Source organism: Nicotiana tabacum, chromosome 17 (assembly GCF_000715075.1).
Source record: "Nicotiana tabacum cultivar K326 chromosome 17, ASM71507v2, whole genome shotgun sequence".
Lineage (NCBI taxonomy): Eukaryota > Viridiplantae > Streptophyta > Magnoliopsida > Solanales > Solanaceae > Nicotiana > Nicotiana tabacum.
In genome coordinates, this window is record NC_134096.1 from 140,990,886 (window position 1) to 141,010,763 (window position 19,878).

General features: G+C 39.8%; 1 protein-coding gene, 1 long non-coding RNA gene and 1 pseudogene across 2 annotated transcripts in view; all 3 read right to left on the minus strand.

Moving 5' to 3' along the window:
• LOC107808067 (alpha-mannosidase) overlaps window positions 1-19,878 on the minus strand; it is a 42,066-nt gene that overhangs the window by 15,798 nt on the left and 6,390 nt on the right.
• LOC142171648 (protein EARLY-RESPONSIVE TO DEHYDRATION 7, chloroplastic-like) lies at window positions 6,344-11,386 on the minus strand (annotated as a pseudogene).
• Window positions 11,766-12,437, minus strand: LOC142171649 (uncharacterized). The gene is made up of 2 exons (XR_012701510.1): window positions 12,318-12,437; window positions 11,766-12,167 (listed from the first exon to the last, which is right to left on the minus strand). It is a non-coding gene; the product is annotated as an uncharacterized LOC142171649 (long non-coding RNA).

Consider the following 19,878-nt stretch of genomic DNA (forward strand, 5'->3'; position numbering starts at 1 on the left):
TATGCCGTGTATTGTGATGCATCAGGTGTCGGGTTAGGATGTGTCCTGATGCAACATGGGAAGGTAATTGCGTATGCTTCAAGGCAGTTGAGGAAGCACGAGAGGAATTATCCGACCCACGACCTCGAGTTAGCTGCGGTTGTCCATGCACTTAAGATATGGCGGCATTATTTATATGGTGTTCATGTTGATGTATTTACTGATCATAAAAGCCTACAATATATCTTCAAGCAGAAAGAGTTGAATTTGCGACAGAGGCGATGGCTTGAGTTATTGAAAGATTACGACATTAACATTCTCTACCATCCAGGGAAAGCTAATATTGTAGCAGATGCCTTAAGTCGCCGATCTATGGGTAGCTTAGCACATGTAGAGCCCGAGAAAAGACAATTAGCTAGAGAGATTCATCAATTGGCTTCGTTGGGGGTTCGGTTAGTAGATTCTGAGGATGGTGGAGTTGTACTCCAAAACACTGCAAAATCATCCTTCATAGCTGAAGTCAAGGAAAGGCAGTACGAGGACCCAGAGTTGGTCGAGTTGAGAGAGCGAGTTCCGCAGCAGAAGAAGCCACTGTTAGAGCTCAAGGGAGATGGGGTTCTCAGATACAGGGGTCGTTTGTGTGTTCCAGATGTAGCAGGGCTACGAGACAGGATTATGTCAGAGGCACATTATTCATGGTATTCCATCCATCCTGGATCGACGAAGATGTATCATGACATTAAGGATGTGTACTGGTGGAACGATATGAAGAAGAACATTGCTGAGTTTGTTGCCCAATGTACTAGTTGCCAGCAAGTGAAGGTAGAGCACCAGAAGTCCGGAGGGCTAATGCAGACTATAGAGATCCCGACATGGAAATGGGAGGCGATAAACATGGACTTTATCATGGGTTTACCTCGTTCTAATCGTAAGTTCGATTCCATATGGGTGATAGTCGATAGGCTCACGAAATTAGCTCACTTCCTACCGGTCAGATCTACATATACAGCAGAAGATTATGCAAAGTTATATATTAAGGAGATAGTGCGGCTACACGGAGTACCAGTTTCTATTATATCTGACCGTGGGGCTCAGTTTACAGCACATTTTTGGAGGTCATTTCAGAGAGGTCTAGGGACTCAGGTGAATCTCAGCACAGCTTTTCATCCACAGACTGATGGACAAGCCGAGCGCACAATTCAGACGCTCGAGGATATGTTACGAGTATGTGTGTTGGATTTTAAAAGAAGTTGGGATGAACATCTACCTCTTGTCGAGTTTGCATATAATAACAGTTACCACTCCAGTATTCAGATGGCTCCGTACGAGGCTTTGTATGGGCGTAAGTGCAGATCTCCTATAGGGTGGTTTGATGTTAGGGAATCTGGGTTATATAGGCCAGACCTGGTTCAACAGGCCATAGAGAAAGTAAAGCTTATCCGGGAGCGACTATTGATAGCTCAGAGTCGTCAGAAGTCATATTCTGACGTGCGGCGACGAGACTTAGAGTTCAGGATTAACGACTGGGTATTCTTAAAGGTATCACCTATGAAGGGCGTGATGAGGTTTGGCAAGAAAGGCAAGCTTAGCCCACGGTATATTGGGCCTTATAGGATCATTCGGAGAGTGGGCCAAGTAGCTTATGAGTTAGAGTTGCCCTCAGAATTGGAGTCTGTCCATCCGGTTTTTCACGTATCTATGCTACGGAAGTGCATTGGCGATCCTACCCGAGTGGTGCCCACGGATGATGTACAGATTACAGAGGACTTGTCATACGAGGAAATTCCAGTTGCCATCCTAGACCGACAAATCCGCAAGCTACGAAATAAGGAGGTAGCTTCCGTGAAGGTTTTATGGAGGAGCAAGAATGTAGAAGAGATAACGTGGGAATCGGAGGGAGAAATGAAGTCTAAATACCCCCACCTATTTCAAACTAAAGATATGGCTCGAGATGGGATGCTACAACACAGCTCTATTCAGGCTAGCAGGTCATCAGGTAAGCTTTTATTTTTCACTTTCAATATTTATGATTTACGGTCGGTGAGGCAAATTGCTGCTATTTATAAAGATTGGCCATGTGTGGCATGCATAGTATGTTTTCTGGCTGCGTGCAGGTTAGTTTTAACCTAGTGTACGAAGGATACTCTGGCAAAATTTTCCAAAGTCTCTAAGAGTAAACATTCGAGGACGAATGTTCCCAAGGGGGGAGTGATGTTTCACCCTATATTTTTGTACGTAAAAATGCGTCGTAAGCAAACTAATGTAGGACCAAAAATGAGATAATATTTAAAAGTATATAAAGTAAGTTAATCATGTTACCTCTGAGGTTACAAATATTGAAGATCATGAACAACAAGTACAAAGAGGGTTGGACAGTTCAGAAGCTAAAGCAATTAAATAAAATAATGTTTCGTCGAAAGTCGACAAGTTGGAAATGTTATAACATGTACCTTTGGGGTGAGACTAGGGTGATTAACATGATAAGGAGATTATGTTATGATTTATATTAGTCGTATGACATCCGTGTGTTATGTTTTGAAGTCAAGCGAGTTGTGGAACAAAAGTCGATGAAAGTCATCACAAGTTACATTCATAAGTTTTACTGAAACTTTGGGTCAAATGTAACTGCAATTTTCTCCCAATATACTTAGAGTTATGGGGTGTTCCACCCATAAAATTAAAGATCTATGAGTCTATTTTCCAACGCATTAAACCGTTTGTCAATACGACATTGGAGTAGAAAGATATGGGCATTTGTGCGATACTGCGCAAGCTGCTAGGTGACAAGTAGGTGTGTCACCTACTTGCTTAAATGAAAGCCCAAAAATGGGCCATTTCGGGTCGTCCAAAGAGGCCTTTTAAGGGCCTATTTTCTTCATATATTAGACTTAAAATATAGCATAATAACCAGACATAAGCTCTGCAAAGAATCCTCCCAAAAATTTCCCACAAACCCTAATTGATTTTCTCTCCCTTTCAAGTTCTAATTGGAGGTAAAACCTAGAGTTTGAAGAACCAAGATAAGAGCTGAGTTATCCAACAAATAAGGTGAGTTTACTGCTCTCTTTCATCCAATATTTCTTCTGTAAATTCATGGTAAGTCGTTCTATACTTGTAAGAACTCACGGGACGGTGATCGGAAGCCGTGAGTTCGAGTTATTCACTTGTAGCGGACTGTTTTGTGGACTGTTTTGTGTTGCTGTTGGGCTGCATGTTTTACTACTATTTTGTGGAGTTTTGGAGGAGGAAGGGGGTGTAGAAACACCATATAAATGTAGGGTGGTTGGCTGGTCGTTCGTCATAACATTTTTGGGTCGTTTGACACTACTACGGTGGTCGTTTTGTGTATGAAGAGATTGGGGTGTGTTGGGCTGTTTTGTAGTATTTGATGGTGTATATAGGGCTGGAAAATGTTGTATATATGTTGTCATTGTTCTGTTCTTGTATTGTTGGTGTTATCTTGAATTTGGAGGAAGTAAGGATTATAGGGGAGATGCTGCCCGTTTTAATACAAAATAAGTTTGTCGTTCGTTGTGCGATAGTTGTAACTTTCGTAACTTAACGATAGTATTATTATCATTCTTGTAGATTAAGGTGCGAAGAGGTGAGTTCAACTTGGTGATTGGAAAGATTATGATAAGGTATGTTAAGGCTAAGCCTTCCTTCATTTTGGCATGATCTCGTAGCTACATGTGTTAGTAATGAGACAGAAAGAGAAGTTCATATTCATGAATTTATTCACACTATTCTAGTCTCATAAGTTATAATATTATTCCTTATCGAGACTCTATATTCAATTTTAGTATTGTCTTCTTCCAGTCAAGAGAGCAGCAAGCCTATATATACAGTATTACAGTATTTTCATTACCATCGAGCTATAATCGATGGGCAGGCCCCTATTGGGCAACCTCTGATCAGATGGAAAGTTATATACCGAGCCTACTGTGGCCGAGCGCCTATGAGCGAGCCCAGCATGGTCGAGATACATAGCCTAGTATGGCCGAGCGCCTATGAGCGAGCCTACTATGGCAGAGCAGTTATATATACCGAGCCTTATAAGGCCGTATAATTATTTTACTTACTATATAGAAGGAGTTTAGTCACTATCAGCAGGTAAGTATATCTCCAGATCATCTTGGACTCCCGGTTACTTCCAGTTATTATATTATCAGTTCAGTTTCGATTTTCAATTATGTTATTGCCTTACATACTCGGTACATTATTTCGTACTGACGTCCCTTTTTCGGGGACGCTGCATTTCATGCATGCAGGTTCAGATAGACAGACGAGTAGACCTCCTCAGTAGGTGTTTCCAGAGTTTAGCCTGATCGGTAAGCTCCACATCCTTCGGAGTTATCGGGTCTAGGTTTTTTATGTGCATCTTATGTATGTATTTATATATATAATATGGGTAGGTCGGGGCCCTGTTCCGATCACAATACATCTATCAGTAGAGGCTTGTAGACATATCCTGTTGGTTAGTGCAGTATGTTGGGTTTGTAGGCCTGGTATGTATATTTGATGGTTTGTCAGCTGTAGTAGCTATGACGGCCTTGTCGGCCTAGCTTTATATTGATGTTTAGTTAGCGCTAGTTTCCATTCAGTTTTATATTTTGCTTCGCAAATTGTCTTGCAAGGTGGCCCCATGGCCAAAGTATGACATTATATGTTCAGAGTCCCTTAGTCGCAATTTGGTACGCCAGGTTAGGTGAGGCACCGGGTGCTTGTCTCGCTCCTAGGTTCGGGGCGTGACAAACTTGGTATCAGAGCAGTTCTATCCTAGGGAGTCTACAAGCCGACCTGGTACGATGAAGGGCTTTTCGACTTTAAAGTCAGCATTGACCGGGCATCCCCCTGGGATGAACATTTTTATAGGAGGTTCCGGTGCTGGATCCTCGACAGCAGTACGTGAAGCGGTCTCTTCAGTAGCCGGTCGCGAGGTAGAAGGAGTTTCTTTTGGTGAACAATTTTGGATGTTTTCGCCATTTCTTTATAGAAAAGAAAGAAGGAAAAAGAGGAAGTTAAAAGAATACACTCGGTGGTTTGAGAAAAAGTCGAATGAGAGTTCTTATAAAAGATCTCAAAGTAACTAGAATATAAGTACTTGGAAGTATTTAAATTTCTTAGGAACGAGGGTAGAGGGTTTGAATGTAAAGTTTGAATGAACAAATGAAGAGGTATTTATAGTTTCTCAGCGACGGTTCGCATCTTGGAGTGGCCGACCAGCAAATGACAAGCGTTTAATGCCATTAAAACTTGACTAATGAGACATTTCAACGGTTTTGTCGTTTCTGTCGTGTGATATCGAAGAAAGAATCGAAAGTTCATGTCATTTCTCGTCGTCTACTCTCCAAAAATGAGGGAACTATCTGTGTACGGTCGAAATCGAGCTCACCTACGACATGACATGTTAGGAACATGACAATCGAAGACTGAAGATTGATCCCGAGTCTCACCGAGCTAGAACCCGGGGTCATAACACCTGCCTTCGAGAACAGTGAGTCTGTAATCCCGGAGTCGAACTTAGCCCCGATCGAGCTCGAAGAAACATTATTAGCATAACCAACATAAGACCGAAATATCCGTGACCGGTCGGATATTACGGAGGGAATCTCGGCACGTATCAATAAGGCACCGACAATCATCAAATCAAGAGATTTTTACCTTTTATAGAATTATACCTAAAATAGGACTCCTCTAATGTATAAAGGGGGTCATTGAACACACTGTAACACGCACTCCAAAGCTATATATCATTATTATTTTAAAGCTCTTGTTTTTTCTGTATCCTGGCACAGATCGGAGCGTATCTTATTCGAGGGTGATTAAATTCCCAAGGCTAAGATTGTTTAATTCGTGTGATTTGTATTTACTTTATCATTATTTATTTCAATTACAATCTAATTTATCATTTTGTGTCAAGTTAGTCCACATATCCTTAAAACCACTTACAAATTCAATTGTTATCCCATTTTGAGGGTAAACAGTAGTCGTTAAGGCTTATTATTCACAACTATCACTAAAAATGTACCCTCTGCCCTATCACCCTCGTTCTGTTACCATCGTATGTACCTATCTTACCTACCAGTATTTACTGTCTATCTTTATTTTCCAGTTTAATGATATGAATGTATCCTGCTTTCATAACAATGTTCTCACAGGTAATAAATCTGAAAAATAGTTGTAGTAATAAAATGCGCAGCAGGGAGAATAACATTACATGCATGATTGCAACTAAATATACAATAAATTACATATCACATGTGTGTTTACTCAATAATTAAAGCTACAATCAGAACATGAATTGTTTGTTGGTGTCTATTCCCTCTTCCAAAAATAAATACACTAATGCTAGAGGGTGAAAAGTACAAATGGAGGTGGATTGATGTGGAAAATTGTACCTACAACAAAGACTATAATCCTTATCCTTAATAACATAACATATATGCCATTGGAAAAATCTAAAAAGAGGCCTCAATTCACAGCTCTGCCAGTGAAAGAACAAACAAGATCAGTACTTTGAGCTCTTGGCCTTCTTAACAGTAGCAGCTTTAGCACTAGACTTAAGTTGGGTGGCACGATTAAAGGAACTTTTGGGGTTAAGAGCCTTTCTAATCGTAAACACAGTCCAGGCAGTCCCAACAGCATGCCCTGCCGCATCAAGCCCTTCGGTTGCTACTTTTGCTGCCTCTTCTCCATACCTACAAAACCGATTCACTTATGACATAGTGTGATTTCAGTAACCCAAAAGTTCTAAGCAGATATAGAGGGTGTTTGACTAAGCTTATAAGCTGGTCAAACTGGCTTATCAGCACCTTCTGGCTTATCTACGCGTTTGGTAAACACTCAAAGTGCTTATAAGCCAAGTGCTTATAAGCTAAAATCAGCCATAAGTCATAAGCTGGTCACCTCCAACTTATGGCTTTTCAGCTTATAAGGGGTTTTAGTTTGACGAACACTTTTATTAATTTATCCTTAATAATATTTTATAAATTTCTTGACTTTCTCTTCATTCCATATTCGTTATTAATTCTTTTCTTTACAAAGAAATTTTTAATTTATAATCTTTTGAAAAAAATTCAAGGGTATTTTAGTCATTTAAACAAAAGAATAGCTTATCAACACTTTTTAATCAAACATATCAACTGCTTATTATTAGTTTCAGCACTTCTATCCAAACACGTAAATGCTTATTTTAAAAATCAGTTTCAGCACTTAAAAAAAACTTTTCAGAACTACAAGCTTATCAGCTATTTACAATCAGCTAATCCAAACAGGCTCATATTTATCTTACAGTTACATAGTGTGATTTCAATTAGTTGAGTCTGTTGATGACTTATGACAAAACAAGTTGCAATGTATTCAAATGGTAAGACTAGACTTAGAAAAAAGGGCATATAGCCAGGAGAAGTCATCATATACTGAAACTTAAGTGTCACCAAAGTTAAGGAGGGGAAACATTTTGCTTTTCCTTAAAGTCTCCTATGTTGTACATTTTTTTCCAGTTTTCTTCAGTACATCTACAATAGTTGAGCTTTACCTGTGCGAAACAAGCTCAGTCGTCACAGTGGACGATGTTGACATCACATTCTTTCCAGCTACTTCAACAGCGTCGCATATTCGCAAAATATTATACATATGTAGACAACAAACTGACTGCAATTTGCTATAGTTAAACTCAAAATATGTAAACAAATTCTCAAAGTTAGAGTTGTTATTTGACAGTTATGTGCATGAGAATTGAGAAATCAACTTTTAATGCACAAGTATTTCAACAAGATGAGTTCATCAATACAATAAAAGAACTTAAATGTTAACTTAGAGTAACAATTTAAACAGCATAGTCTCCTCCTTTTAACATTGGATACAACCCCATCATGGATGGTCCTAGCAACTAAAATCTAGAAGCATACAGAGCTAACATTGGCAGTGTAAATAAAATGATTACTTGTAGTGATGTCAAGAGATGCAAAAAAATTTCTATTCTTTAATTAAGAAACCAAAAATAAAAATTAGGCTCTTTGCTTTTCCTTCAATCTCCTGTTTGTTTCTTTTGGTTAGACTCTTTTCTCTTAATTGAAACATCATTACCGACCAGAAAATCTGCATGCAGAATCAGGCACACAATATGGGATTTCTTCTCTACGCCTTCTCTCTCAGAATCCAGAAATTTAGCCACATATAATATTATCTGTAATAACCAAACTATCAAACTCTAAGTGAGAGACAAAATGGTCAGATATCCAATGGACAACTCAGGACTAACCACACAACTAGAAGAAGCAAATGGCCAACTAGTAATAGTTTGTGATTTAGGAGGAGTTGTTGTTGTGGAAGTAAAACGTATTTGTCCTAGCTGATATTGCATGTCACATGTGATAATCTGAAGCTAATCACTATTTGACACTTCAATTGTGATGATTTGATGTTCTTATTCAATAGTGACAAAGTGCTTTTTTGTTTGAAGGATGTCCAAGGAAAGAGGGAGTCACAAATGAAGCAAAACTAGAGGACAACAGAGGGATTGGCGCCATAGAGCAAGCCGTAAATATGGAAAAGGATGTAACCATTTATATCTTTCTTGGCAGACATGTGCTTGATGCTTCAATTTTTACATTCTCTAAAAATGTCTTATCTGATACATATAATAAGTGTCTGTGAATGTGATAGTGCAGGGACAATGTGACGCAGTTAAGCTATAAATTCAATTCCTTTTGTCCTGAAGCTATATTATAAATAAAATAAGTAAAAATCGCTGAAAAGCAAATGGTATATGGACATACAATCAAACTCGGTCAAGAAAAATGGAAGAATTTTGACTTACAAAATCCATCCAGAGTAGCAAGGACCATCTCCCCTGGCATCATGCGGAAGAACTTTTTTCCAACTATGGAATTTGCAACTGAACTAGTGAAGAATCCTGAAACCTGGAGAACTCCAGAAAGGACTCCAATTGCCACTTTCTCAGTCATCTTAGTTACTCTCTTAACCCTGAAAAACACACTCCAACGTGAGTAAAAAGTTTTTTCTTCGCCTAAATAATTTACAGTTAGGCATATGAGTATCCCCGATAATCTTATTGAATGTACATGTACATCAGCAACAGCTAGCTCAAACATAGAAGCCTTGTTTGACATACTTCCTATTTTCCATGTGGGGAAACAAGATAGAAGTATAGGTATTGAGGGATTTAATTTATCTTGTACCATAAATTCTAACTAGCATCTGAAAGTGGCAGCTCCTCATAAAACAGTGCCAATATACTGGCTTACTGAATTATAAGCTTTATGTACCGAAATAGAAAGATTATCTCCGTTGTTGAAGCTATTCAATGAAACAACAAAGAAAGATCCATTGACATTTCAAACTGAAAAAACAGTATCAATACACTTTTTAGCCAAATCTGTCAAAGAGTCTTTTTTTTTGGTCAGACAGTTCAGTAGGGATAATCTGCAATCTCTCAAAAAATGAGATACTGCAAGCATTTGTCATAATAGTATTCTTTTTTTCATTCAGTAACATACAACTATTCATCCTCTTATTTTTGTTCGATGCCTAACTCAAATGATAATAAGTAAAAGAATCATAGCGATTACCCGGTATCAGTTTGACAAAGTAGAAGTGCCTAAGTAATATCCAACATTGATATTCTACTCAGGGGCGGATGTATAGCCTCAATTATGGGGCACGTGAACCCATGGTGCCTTCGCCAAACTAGGTATTTTATGTGTATATTTTCTAAAATTCGTCCAATTTTATATATTTGCACCCATGCTCCATAAAGGTTGAATGGTGAACTTGGTTCAATACTTAATTATTTACTCAAAGAAACAAGGATCAATTCTCACTTTACACTTTTTTCTGACCCTTTTTTTCATGGTGCATTCATATTCTACATATCCTAGATCCGCCTCTAATTCTACTCCTTCAAAATCCTAACTCAATTGATACATGTGAAAAGAAAATAAAGTAGAAACCAAAGAAGAAAAAGTTGAAACTTCCTAGGGAGAAAAGGTAAGCTAAATCGTTACAAAAGAATATAGAAACTTTCCACAATGCAATCAATAGTGTGGCCAGTGCGAAACACAATAAAAAACTACTCCTATTTTGTCAATGTGGATAAACAAAAGAAAAGATTTTCCTTGGTATTTTGGCTGCTTTATCCATCACTAGAACTCAAGAGGGAGCCTTGGTATAAATTTCAATTACCTGGCAAAAAATTAAGAACCCACTAGAATGCTAATCAAAATTAATAACAATAACAGCAAAGCAAAGATATTAATCTAACAGTCAACATAGTGTAAGCAGATGACCATTAAATATTATAAGGCCACCATACCTTTTGATCCTCCTCAACGTCTCAGGCCTAATCTCGGCCTTAGTCCCTGAAGTCATCCTCTGCTTTAAAACCTCATTTCCTCGCTTCAATCGTTCCATTGACACATCTCCGCACCACAAAATCCCCTTGATCAGCTGCCCTGATCCTGCAGCAACTAACTTTGCAGCTGATCCACTGTATTCCTCCACATTGGGTGCCAACATGGTCCAGTATTGAGCGCAACGTTCTTCCAACACTTCCTTCTTCTTCTCCGACTTCAAGTCAGCTGGAGACAACTCCCTTGCCACTGTTCCTCCAATAGCCAAGGCCGCCTTTTCCTCTACCTTCTGAACAGAAAAAGTGCTGTAACTTTTCAAAATAGCATCCAGCTCTTTCAACAATGCCTCCTGACCCTTGGAAGCAATCGTCAATCCATAATTCAAGATTCATTCACCGTTTCCTTATCTTTCTCTTTCTTACCCTTATCTTTTTTCTTTTTACCCTTTTCTTTCTCGTCATCACTGGAATCCGAACCATCCTCTTTCATAGCTTGAAATGAGAAAAAGTAATGTGAATCATCCAATTTCACCGCGGCCAAGTCCTTTGTTAATGGCCATTGGATCTCGTCAGCCACACGAACAAGGATAGCAACAGTATTTTTATCTTGCAGCAGACCAATCAGAGATAAATCTCCGGTGGCTAGCTCAACAGAGTAATGCTTATCGATCAAATGGATGAGGACACCAGGGATAACGAGAAGTGTTTCTTCGAGGGACTCAGGAGGGGCAGATGAAGCAAAATGAGTAGTTTGATAATCGTCGGGGATGAGTTTTTCGACGAGGTCCTTTTCGTCTATGGTTGGATAAAGATTGGGACGAGAAGAAGATGTTGATTGGAGATTTGGATCATTGTGAATGACCTGTGGATACAATGGGGCTTTCTGTAAATTAGGGTTCTGAGAAGCCATTGAAGAGCTGAGAAAAATATGTTGAGGATGGATGTTTTGGAGGAATAGCAGGCGAACATGAAGAGACACGTGGCAGATATGTTAATTGCTATAACTGTTGGATTTCCCACGCAAGTCCATTTGGATGTTCTTTTGTTTTCTTTTTCTAATTTCGTTAGAAGCTAAAATTTTAATAAATTATAAATCATATTTTTTTAGACAAAATATATTTAAAAAATTATTATCAAAAGAAAATTGTTTAAATCCATAATAGTAGCAATATCATATAAAAATGGGACAAAGGGAGTAATGTTTTCTTTTCTTATCCCTCCATTGGCATCCCATCGTCATAGAGTAAATAAAAATAAATCCTTATTCAGCAAAAAAAAAAAATATTCCTTCTGTTCTTAGCACTCATTTTATGTTTTGGACAAAGAATTGAGTATTTCTTGTTGGAAAATAAATCTATAAAGAGTTAATTGACAAAAAAGAACGCTGTAGAATTGATATAGAGGAAATCAAGGTCTAAGGATATGATCCATTTGATCATCTTTATTGGCAGAGTGGTACAATGAGTAGCGGGAGGTGAAAAATATTTTCCTCCTGACTATGCATTTGCTTTCTTTGGCAGACATCAAATTTATTATTATGAATAAATTTGACTAAAAAGAACTATTAGTGCTCCATGGAGCAATTCTTTTTAACTTGTTGGGTAGAAAATAAGCAAATTTCTATTCAAAATATAACAACAAAAGTCCGTATTTTCATTGGACCAAGCTCGACTGCGAGACTAGACATACCTAATGGACCCCCTCTAATTGGTGCATATTCACTGCCTGTGTCATGTTCTATATTCCAACTCATCTTCTTCATCTCATTCTTGCCTTGATTCGCCGATAAGCTTGTTTCCTTGATTGCCTTTATCTGAATACCGCGCAAAAGATGTGTCAATCATTTCATACCCTCTAACAAGATGAGCAGACTGTCCAGGTTAATATCTCTTAATATTAATAAGTTAATCAACACACACAGAGAGAAGCTCCCAATATCAGTAAGATTTTAAAACTGTTTTACCGTTTTTCCAGCAAACATATCCTTCAGTTGAACTTTGGTTATTGTCGAATAATCAGCGTCTTCACCAGCCTATCCACATCCACAACACATATAAACCAAAAGGGTAAGTAGTGATATCAGTTAGCAAGGGACAAGCATAGAGGTCCAACCTATAATGATGTCATGTGTCACACTCTTAATTTTACATTTTCTATTTCAGAATTCAAATAAATGCAAGCAGTTCATGTTTTTTCAGAAGTAAAGTTGCTGTTTCTTTGTCAAAGTACAACTAAAACAAGGAAATGAGATAAGACCGTCCCGTCCCGTCCCATCCTGTCCCGTCCCGTCCCACTTAATTCTAAACGGGATGGGCCCATGTTAAGCGGGACACGGGATGGGACGGGATGGCCATTTCGTCCCGTTTGTCCCGTCCCGTCCCGTCCCGCCTGTTCCGTCCCATCCCGTCTCATCCTGTCCCGTCCCGTCCCGTCCTGCCTGTCCCGCGTCCTTTTTTTTGTGCATTATATACAAGAAACTTGTAATCCTGCTTTTCAAGGTTTTCCTAAGACCGCGGTTAGAAATGATGTTTTTAAATTTCAAACCGAATATTTTCAGTATATTCGTTGTGTATTGTTTTACTTAGATTGTAAAGTGTCTATCACATCTGATATAGGTCGTAGTTCTAATGGTTGTGATTATTTAACTGTTAGATGTCATTGGGTTGATCATAACTGGAACATACAAAAACGTATTATTGGTTATAAATTTGTTGATTCAAAACACAGTGGAGCATATATTGCAACTATTGTTCTTCAAATTGTTGATTTTTATGGACTCATTGATAAAGTTTTAACTATAACCTTAGATAATGCTTCTGCTAAATGCTAACACAACTGCAGCAACTAGCTTAATGAAATAATTGCAAAATTAATCCAACTTATGCACCGGCCATTAATGAAATAATTGCAAAATTTAAAAAGTATGTTTCCCTATTCCCCAAGTTTATTTAATTTCTACTATACTTAACCCATCTTTAAAATTAAGAGGTGCAAATGGACTTGTTCATAAAATTTATGAGAATTTAGCAATTCAAGAAAATGAACAACCATCTCTCGAAGACTGCCAAGCTAACATATATTCTTATGTTAGATCAATGTTTGATAAATATAAATCTATGGAAACAACAAGTGGTGAAACTAGGAAAGAAGAAGAATACAATGAGATACTTAGCACCGGGAGCTATGACGGTATGGAACTCATGGAACATCAATCAACATTGCCAATTCCAGAACAATGTCCGAAAGAAATTATAGATAAGTTACAACGAAGTTATATAGGAGCTTACAAATATTAGTATGATAATTTGTAATTGGCTACTAAGAGGCCTAGTTTAAACAGAACCTTTCCTAGAAGGTGGCTGCGTAGATTAGGTGCTCTTCAAAAGAATTATATTTGTATGTGAGATTTGAAAGTTCTATTAATAAAATAAAAGGCTTTAAGCGTTAAATTATTTTTATGAATTGTCTTACACTCTTACTTAGTTACTTAATGGCTTGAAATTATATTAAATAAATTATAACTCTATTATAAATTTATAATTATTAGAATATTTCATTACAAGTCTTTTGTTTTAATATTTTATAATTCTTTACTTAGTTTCCTAATTTCCGTTTAATTTTTAAGTTTATTAAATAACTCAAAAAACTAGCTGTTGCAAACTTTAAAAACTTAGTCATTGTCAAAAGAATAGCGGTTTCCAAACTCAATGCTTAAATAATTATTTTTTTGAAACGGCACTTAAGGCCTGCGAACCCGTCCCGTCCCGTCTCGTCCCGTTTGTTAGCGGGACGGGATGGGCCTACCGTTTCGTCCCGTTTGTCCCGTCCCATTTCGTCTCGTCCCGCCACCATCCCGGCTAAATGTCGTCCCATCACGTTCCGTTAATTCTGTCCCGTCCCGTCCCATCCCGTCCCGTTGGACAGCTATAGTTGAGTGCCGGTCGCGCTCCTTGAGTTCGGGGCGTGACAAAAACATATTGAATAAAACAAAAAAAATCGAAATTCTTAAACTATCGAAGGGAAAAACAAGCCTTGTATATTATATACAATCTTTACAAAGGCCAATGGCCTTAACAAAAATACAAAAAACAAAACAGAGAGTTTTTTACAAAGGCGTCTAAATAGCCTGGTATTCTCCACCCCGGGTCCATCGGAACCTTCAGAGTCTTCTTCTTCTTCTACTACTTCTTCTTCTTCTTATTCGGGGTAGGCCAACTTCTTGGCCTCGGCCTCGGCCTCGATCCCCTTAGCAGTTTCGTTCTTGGCTGATAGATCGAAACCCCGAGCATGAATCTTCTCGAGGGCCTCTCTTCGCGATTGCCGCTTCTCATAATCAACAATGCCCTTCAAGCGGTCCTGGGCCGCCTCGGCATCGGCCTTATATTGGGCCGCCATCTCGTCGGCGTCGGCTTTAACCACCGCGGCCGCTGACTTGGTCTTTTCAAGTTCCTTGGCCATAATATTTTGATCACAGGTAGCCGAACTTAGCCGAGACTGGAGCTCTTCAACCTTTTTCTCCTGCACCTCGACCTTTTCCTTTGCTGCTCGAAGTTGGACCTCGGCCGAAGTCAGTTGCACCCGAGCAGCCTTTGTTTTGAGGCCAGATGATCCATCCTGCCCCTCCATTCGTCGATCTCGGCCTTGACAGCATCCATCTCTGCTCGCAGTTGATTGATTTGATCGATATTTTGTTGGACCTGCGGATTTCGACCGTTAGTCACCGAGCTTAGCTCTTCGTCACTAATCTCAAATATTTTTACCTGCTCTAACAAGTTGGCATGCTCCTTTCGAGCCACCTCCAGCTTAGCTTGGAGGCTCTTAACCTCCCCCCGCATTGCTCACTAAGAAGTTTGTACATATCTCTCTTCTCAGTAAGTTCTTTGGCTTCGGCCTCAAGAAGACTCAGCTCTTCTCAATATCGGAGGAAGGTCTCGTGGTGAAGAACCGAGGCCTGTGAATACAAGGAAAAATGTTAAGATCATTAAAGTAACCAAGGCTGAAAAATGAAAAGGTTTGATAACACCTTACCCGATTCAATGTATGTTGTGCTTCGTTGAACAAGCATGGAGAGTCCACCTCGTTCATCTTTGACTAGTCTTCTTCAGTCACCGGATGTAACTAGCTGCCCCAACATGCGCGAAAAGGACCCGGGCGTCCTCTGTAACAGAGATAATGATCGACCGTTTCCGACTGGGATCAACGGTCGGGGAAAGGAATCGGTTGACCAATCTCGGTCTCGAGCTAGATCCACCTGTCCCCGAGGGCAGACTTCTTCTTGGTACTTCCAAATCACCCAAGCTAGTGACATCCTCCATGGCAATAGAGTCCACGCCATCAAAAAAGCTTTGGAGGGAATCGTTCACTCCTTGGACCCCCTCATTTGAACGCTCCTTTGCCGCTTTAGCTTCACCGATCATTAAGTCTGTGAACGAAGGCGATCTCGTTATATCGATGACACCGGGTGGAGCAGGACCGGTGTCTTGAGAGTTCTTGACCCTCACTGATGCGTCGACCTCTTGAGTTTAGGAAGGATTGGCCTCTATTGTCCCCTCTTCGGTTGATGCCCGTTCTTCAGGGACCAATAGCTCTCGGGCCACTAAAATTTCCTCCTCTTCAGACTCGTCCCTGATCCGATAGAGGGAGTCTAAATCAAGTATTCGGGAGCTGGAGGTTTCTTTTGGCTTACGGATAATCCTCCTCTTTGGTTTCTTTTTCTCCGATCTCGAAGCCCTTTTATCTTCTTCTCTTCACCCTGTTTCAGAGCAGGGGACTCAGTGGGGAAATCGTCACTACCACATGGGGGCCTCATTTCGACATCTTTGGGTAAACCTGTAAAAAGAAATAAAGCAAGTAAGGACTTAATCATGCAAGGGGAAACCAAATATCAGTTATGAAAAGATCTCACCGTGCGAACGGGCCTCCCATCAGCCCTTTGAAAGCTCGCGCCACGAGCGCTCGGAATAAGGCCTTTGCAATACGATACCCTCAACCCACTCCTTGAGTCGAGGAACTGCATTCAGGATCCGAGCAACAGCTGCACCATCACAGAACACCAATAAGAAGGAAGAAAGAGGGCGATAAATAAAACCTTGGAAGCAAAATTATATACTTACGTTTCATGTTCCACTTCTCAAGGAATGGCATGTGCTCGGCCGGGATCAAGTCCGAGATCCTCACTCGGATGAAACAGCCTAGCCAACCTCAATCCCTATCTTTATCGATACTCGAGAACATGACTTTACTAGCCCGATGGGCGAGCTTGATCAGTCCTCCCCCCCCGATAGAGTCGGGAACTGTATAAGCGCATAAGGTGGTCGATCGTGAAAGGTCACCCTTCGATCTTTCTTACAAAGAAGCGGATGAGGATTACGAACCTCAAGAAAGAAGGATGAATTTGACTGAGGGTTACCTCGTATATTTTGCAAAAGTCAACAATAATCGGGTCCAAGGAGCCCAACGTGAAGGGATAAGTGTAAACACTTAAAAATTCCTCGACATTGTTGGTGATGGCTTCGTCAGGTTCGGGAACCACCCCATGTTTGTCAGCCCAGTTACAATCCTTCTTGACTTCGGAGAGAATTGTTACACCCTATATTTTTGTACGTAAAAATGCGTCGTAAGTAAACTAATGTAGGACCAAAAATGAGATAATATTTAAAAGTATATAAAGTAAGTTAATCATGTTACCTCTGAGGTTACAAATATTGAAGATCATGAACAACAAGTACAAAGAGGGTTGGACAGTTCAGAAGCTAAAGCAATTAAATAAAACAATGTTTCGTCGAAAGTCGACAAGTTGGAAATGTTATAACATGTACCTTTGGGGTGAGACTAGGGTGATTAACATGATAAGGAGATTATGTTATGATTTATATTAGTCGTATGACATCCGTGTGTTATGTTTTGAAGTCAAGCGAGTTGTGGAACAAAAGTCGATGAAAGTCATCACAAGTTACATTCATAAGTTTTACTGAAACTTTGGGTCAAATGTAACTGCGATTTTCTCCCAATATACTTAGAGTTATGGGGTGTTCCACCCATCAAATTAAAGATCTATGAGTCTATTTTCCAATGCATTAAACCGTTTGTCAATACGACATTGGAGTAGAAAGATATGGGCATTTGTGCGATACTGCGCAAGCTGCTAGGTGACAAGTAGGTGTGTCACCTACTTGCTTAAATGAAAGCCCAAAAATGGGCCATTTTGGGTCGTCCAAAGAGGCCTTTTAAGGGCCTATTTTCTTCATATATTAGACTTAAAATAGAGCATAATAACCAGACATAAGCTCTGCAAAGAATCCTCCCAAAAATTTCCCACAAACCCTAATTGATTTTCTCTCCCTTTCAAGTTCTAATTGGAGGTAAAACCTAGAGTTTGAAGAACCAAGATAAGAGCTGAGTTATCCAACAAATAAGGTGAGTTTACTGCTCTCTTTCATCCAATTATTCTTCTGTAAATTCATGGTAAGTCGTTCTATACTTGTAAGAACTCACGGGACGGTGATCGGAAGCCGTGAGTTCGAGTTATTCACTTGTAGCGGACTGTTTTGTGGACTGTTTTGTGTTGCTGTTGGGCTGCGTGTTTTACTACTGTTTTGTGGAGTTTTGGAGGAGGAAGGGGGTGTAGAAACACCATATAAATGTAGGGTGGTTGGCTGGTCGTTCGTCATAACATTTTCGGGTCGTTTGACACTACTACGGTGGTCGTTTTGTGTATGAAGATATTGGGGTGTGTTGGGCTGTTTTGTAGTATTTGATGGTGTATATAGGGCTGGAAAATGATGTATATATGTTGTCATTGTTCTGTTCTTGTATTGTTGGTGTTATCTTGAATTTGGAGGAAGTAAGGATTATAGGGGAGATGCTGCCCGTTTTAATACAAAATAAGTTTGTCGTTCGTTGTGCGATAGTTGTAACTTTCGTAACTTAACGATAGTATTATTATCATTCTTGTAGATTAAGGTGCAAAGAGGTGAGTTCAACTTGGTGATTGGAAAGATTGTGATAAGGTATGTTAAGGCTAAGCCTTCCTTCATTTTGGCATGATCTCGTAGCTACATGTGTTAGTAATGAGACAAAAAGAGAAGTTCATATTCATGAATTTATTCACACTATTCTAGTCTCATAAGTTACAATATTATTCCTTATCGAGACTCTATATTCAATTTTAGTATTGTCTTCTTCCAGTCAAGAGAGCAGCAAGCCTATATATACAGTATTACAGTATTTTCATTACCATCGAGCTATAATCGATGGGCAGGCCCCTATTGGGCAACCTCTGATCAAATGGAAAGTTATATACCGAGCCTACTGTGGCCGAGCGCCTATGAGCGAGCCCAGCATGGTCGAGATACATAGCCTAGTATGGCCGGGCGCCTATGAGCGAGCCTACTATGGCAGGGCAGTTATATATACCGAGCCTTATAAGGCCGTACAATTATTTTACTTACTATATTGAAGGAGTTTAGTCACTATCAGCAGGTAAGTATATCTCCAGATCATCTTGGACTCCCGGTTACTTCCAGTTATTATATTATCAGTTCAGTTTCGATTTTCAATTATGTTATTGCCTTACATACTCGGTACATTATTTCGTACTGACGTCCCTTTTTCGGGGACGCTGCATTTCATGCATGCAGGTTCAGATAGACAGACGAGTAGACCTCCTCAGTAGGTGTTTCCAGAGTTTAGCCTGATCGGTAAGCTCCACATCCTTCGGAGTTATCGGGTCTAGGTTTTTTATGTGCATCTTATGTATGTATTTATATATATAATATGGGTAGGTCGGGGCCCTGTTCCGATCACAATACATCTATCAGTAGAGGCTTGTAGACATATCCTGTTGGTTAGTGCAGTATGTTGGGTTTGTAGGCCTGGTATGTATATTTGATGGTTTGTCAGCTGTAGTAGCTATGACGGCCTTGTCGGCCTAGCTTTATATTGATGTTTAGTTAGCGCTAGTTTCCATTCAGTTTTATATTTTGCTTCGCAAATTGTCTTGCAAGGTGGCCCCATGGCCAAAGTATGACATTATATGTTCAGAGTCCCTTAGTCGCAATTTGGTACGCGAGGTTAGGTGAGGCACCGGGTGCTTGTCTCGCTCCTAGGTTCAGGGCGTGACAAACTTGGTATCAGAGCAGTTCTGTCCTAGGGAGTCTACAAGCCATGTCTAGTAGGGTCTTGTTTATAGATGTGTTGTGCACCACATTATATAAGCAAGGGCATTTAGGAGTTGGTTACCCTTCTTTGAAATCTAAATCGTGCTACAGAACTGAGTTATAGGAAATTTGAATTAAACTTATGTGTTGGTGTTTGCATGCACAGATGACGGTGACTAGGAAGACTACGGCTAGCCAGATGAGAGATACAGCAGTAGGTGAGGGGACCAGCAGGGTACCCCCAGTAGATGGGGCCCAGTCTGAGGCTCAAGGTGAGACCCCTACTCAGCCATTACCGGCTCCTCCACCAACTACGGAGATTCCTAGGGAAACCGCACATCCAGTTCCCCCTCCACTTCCATCAGA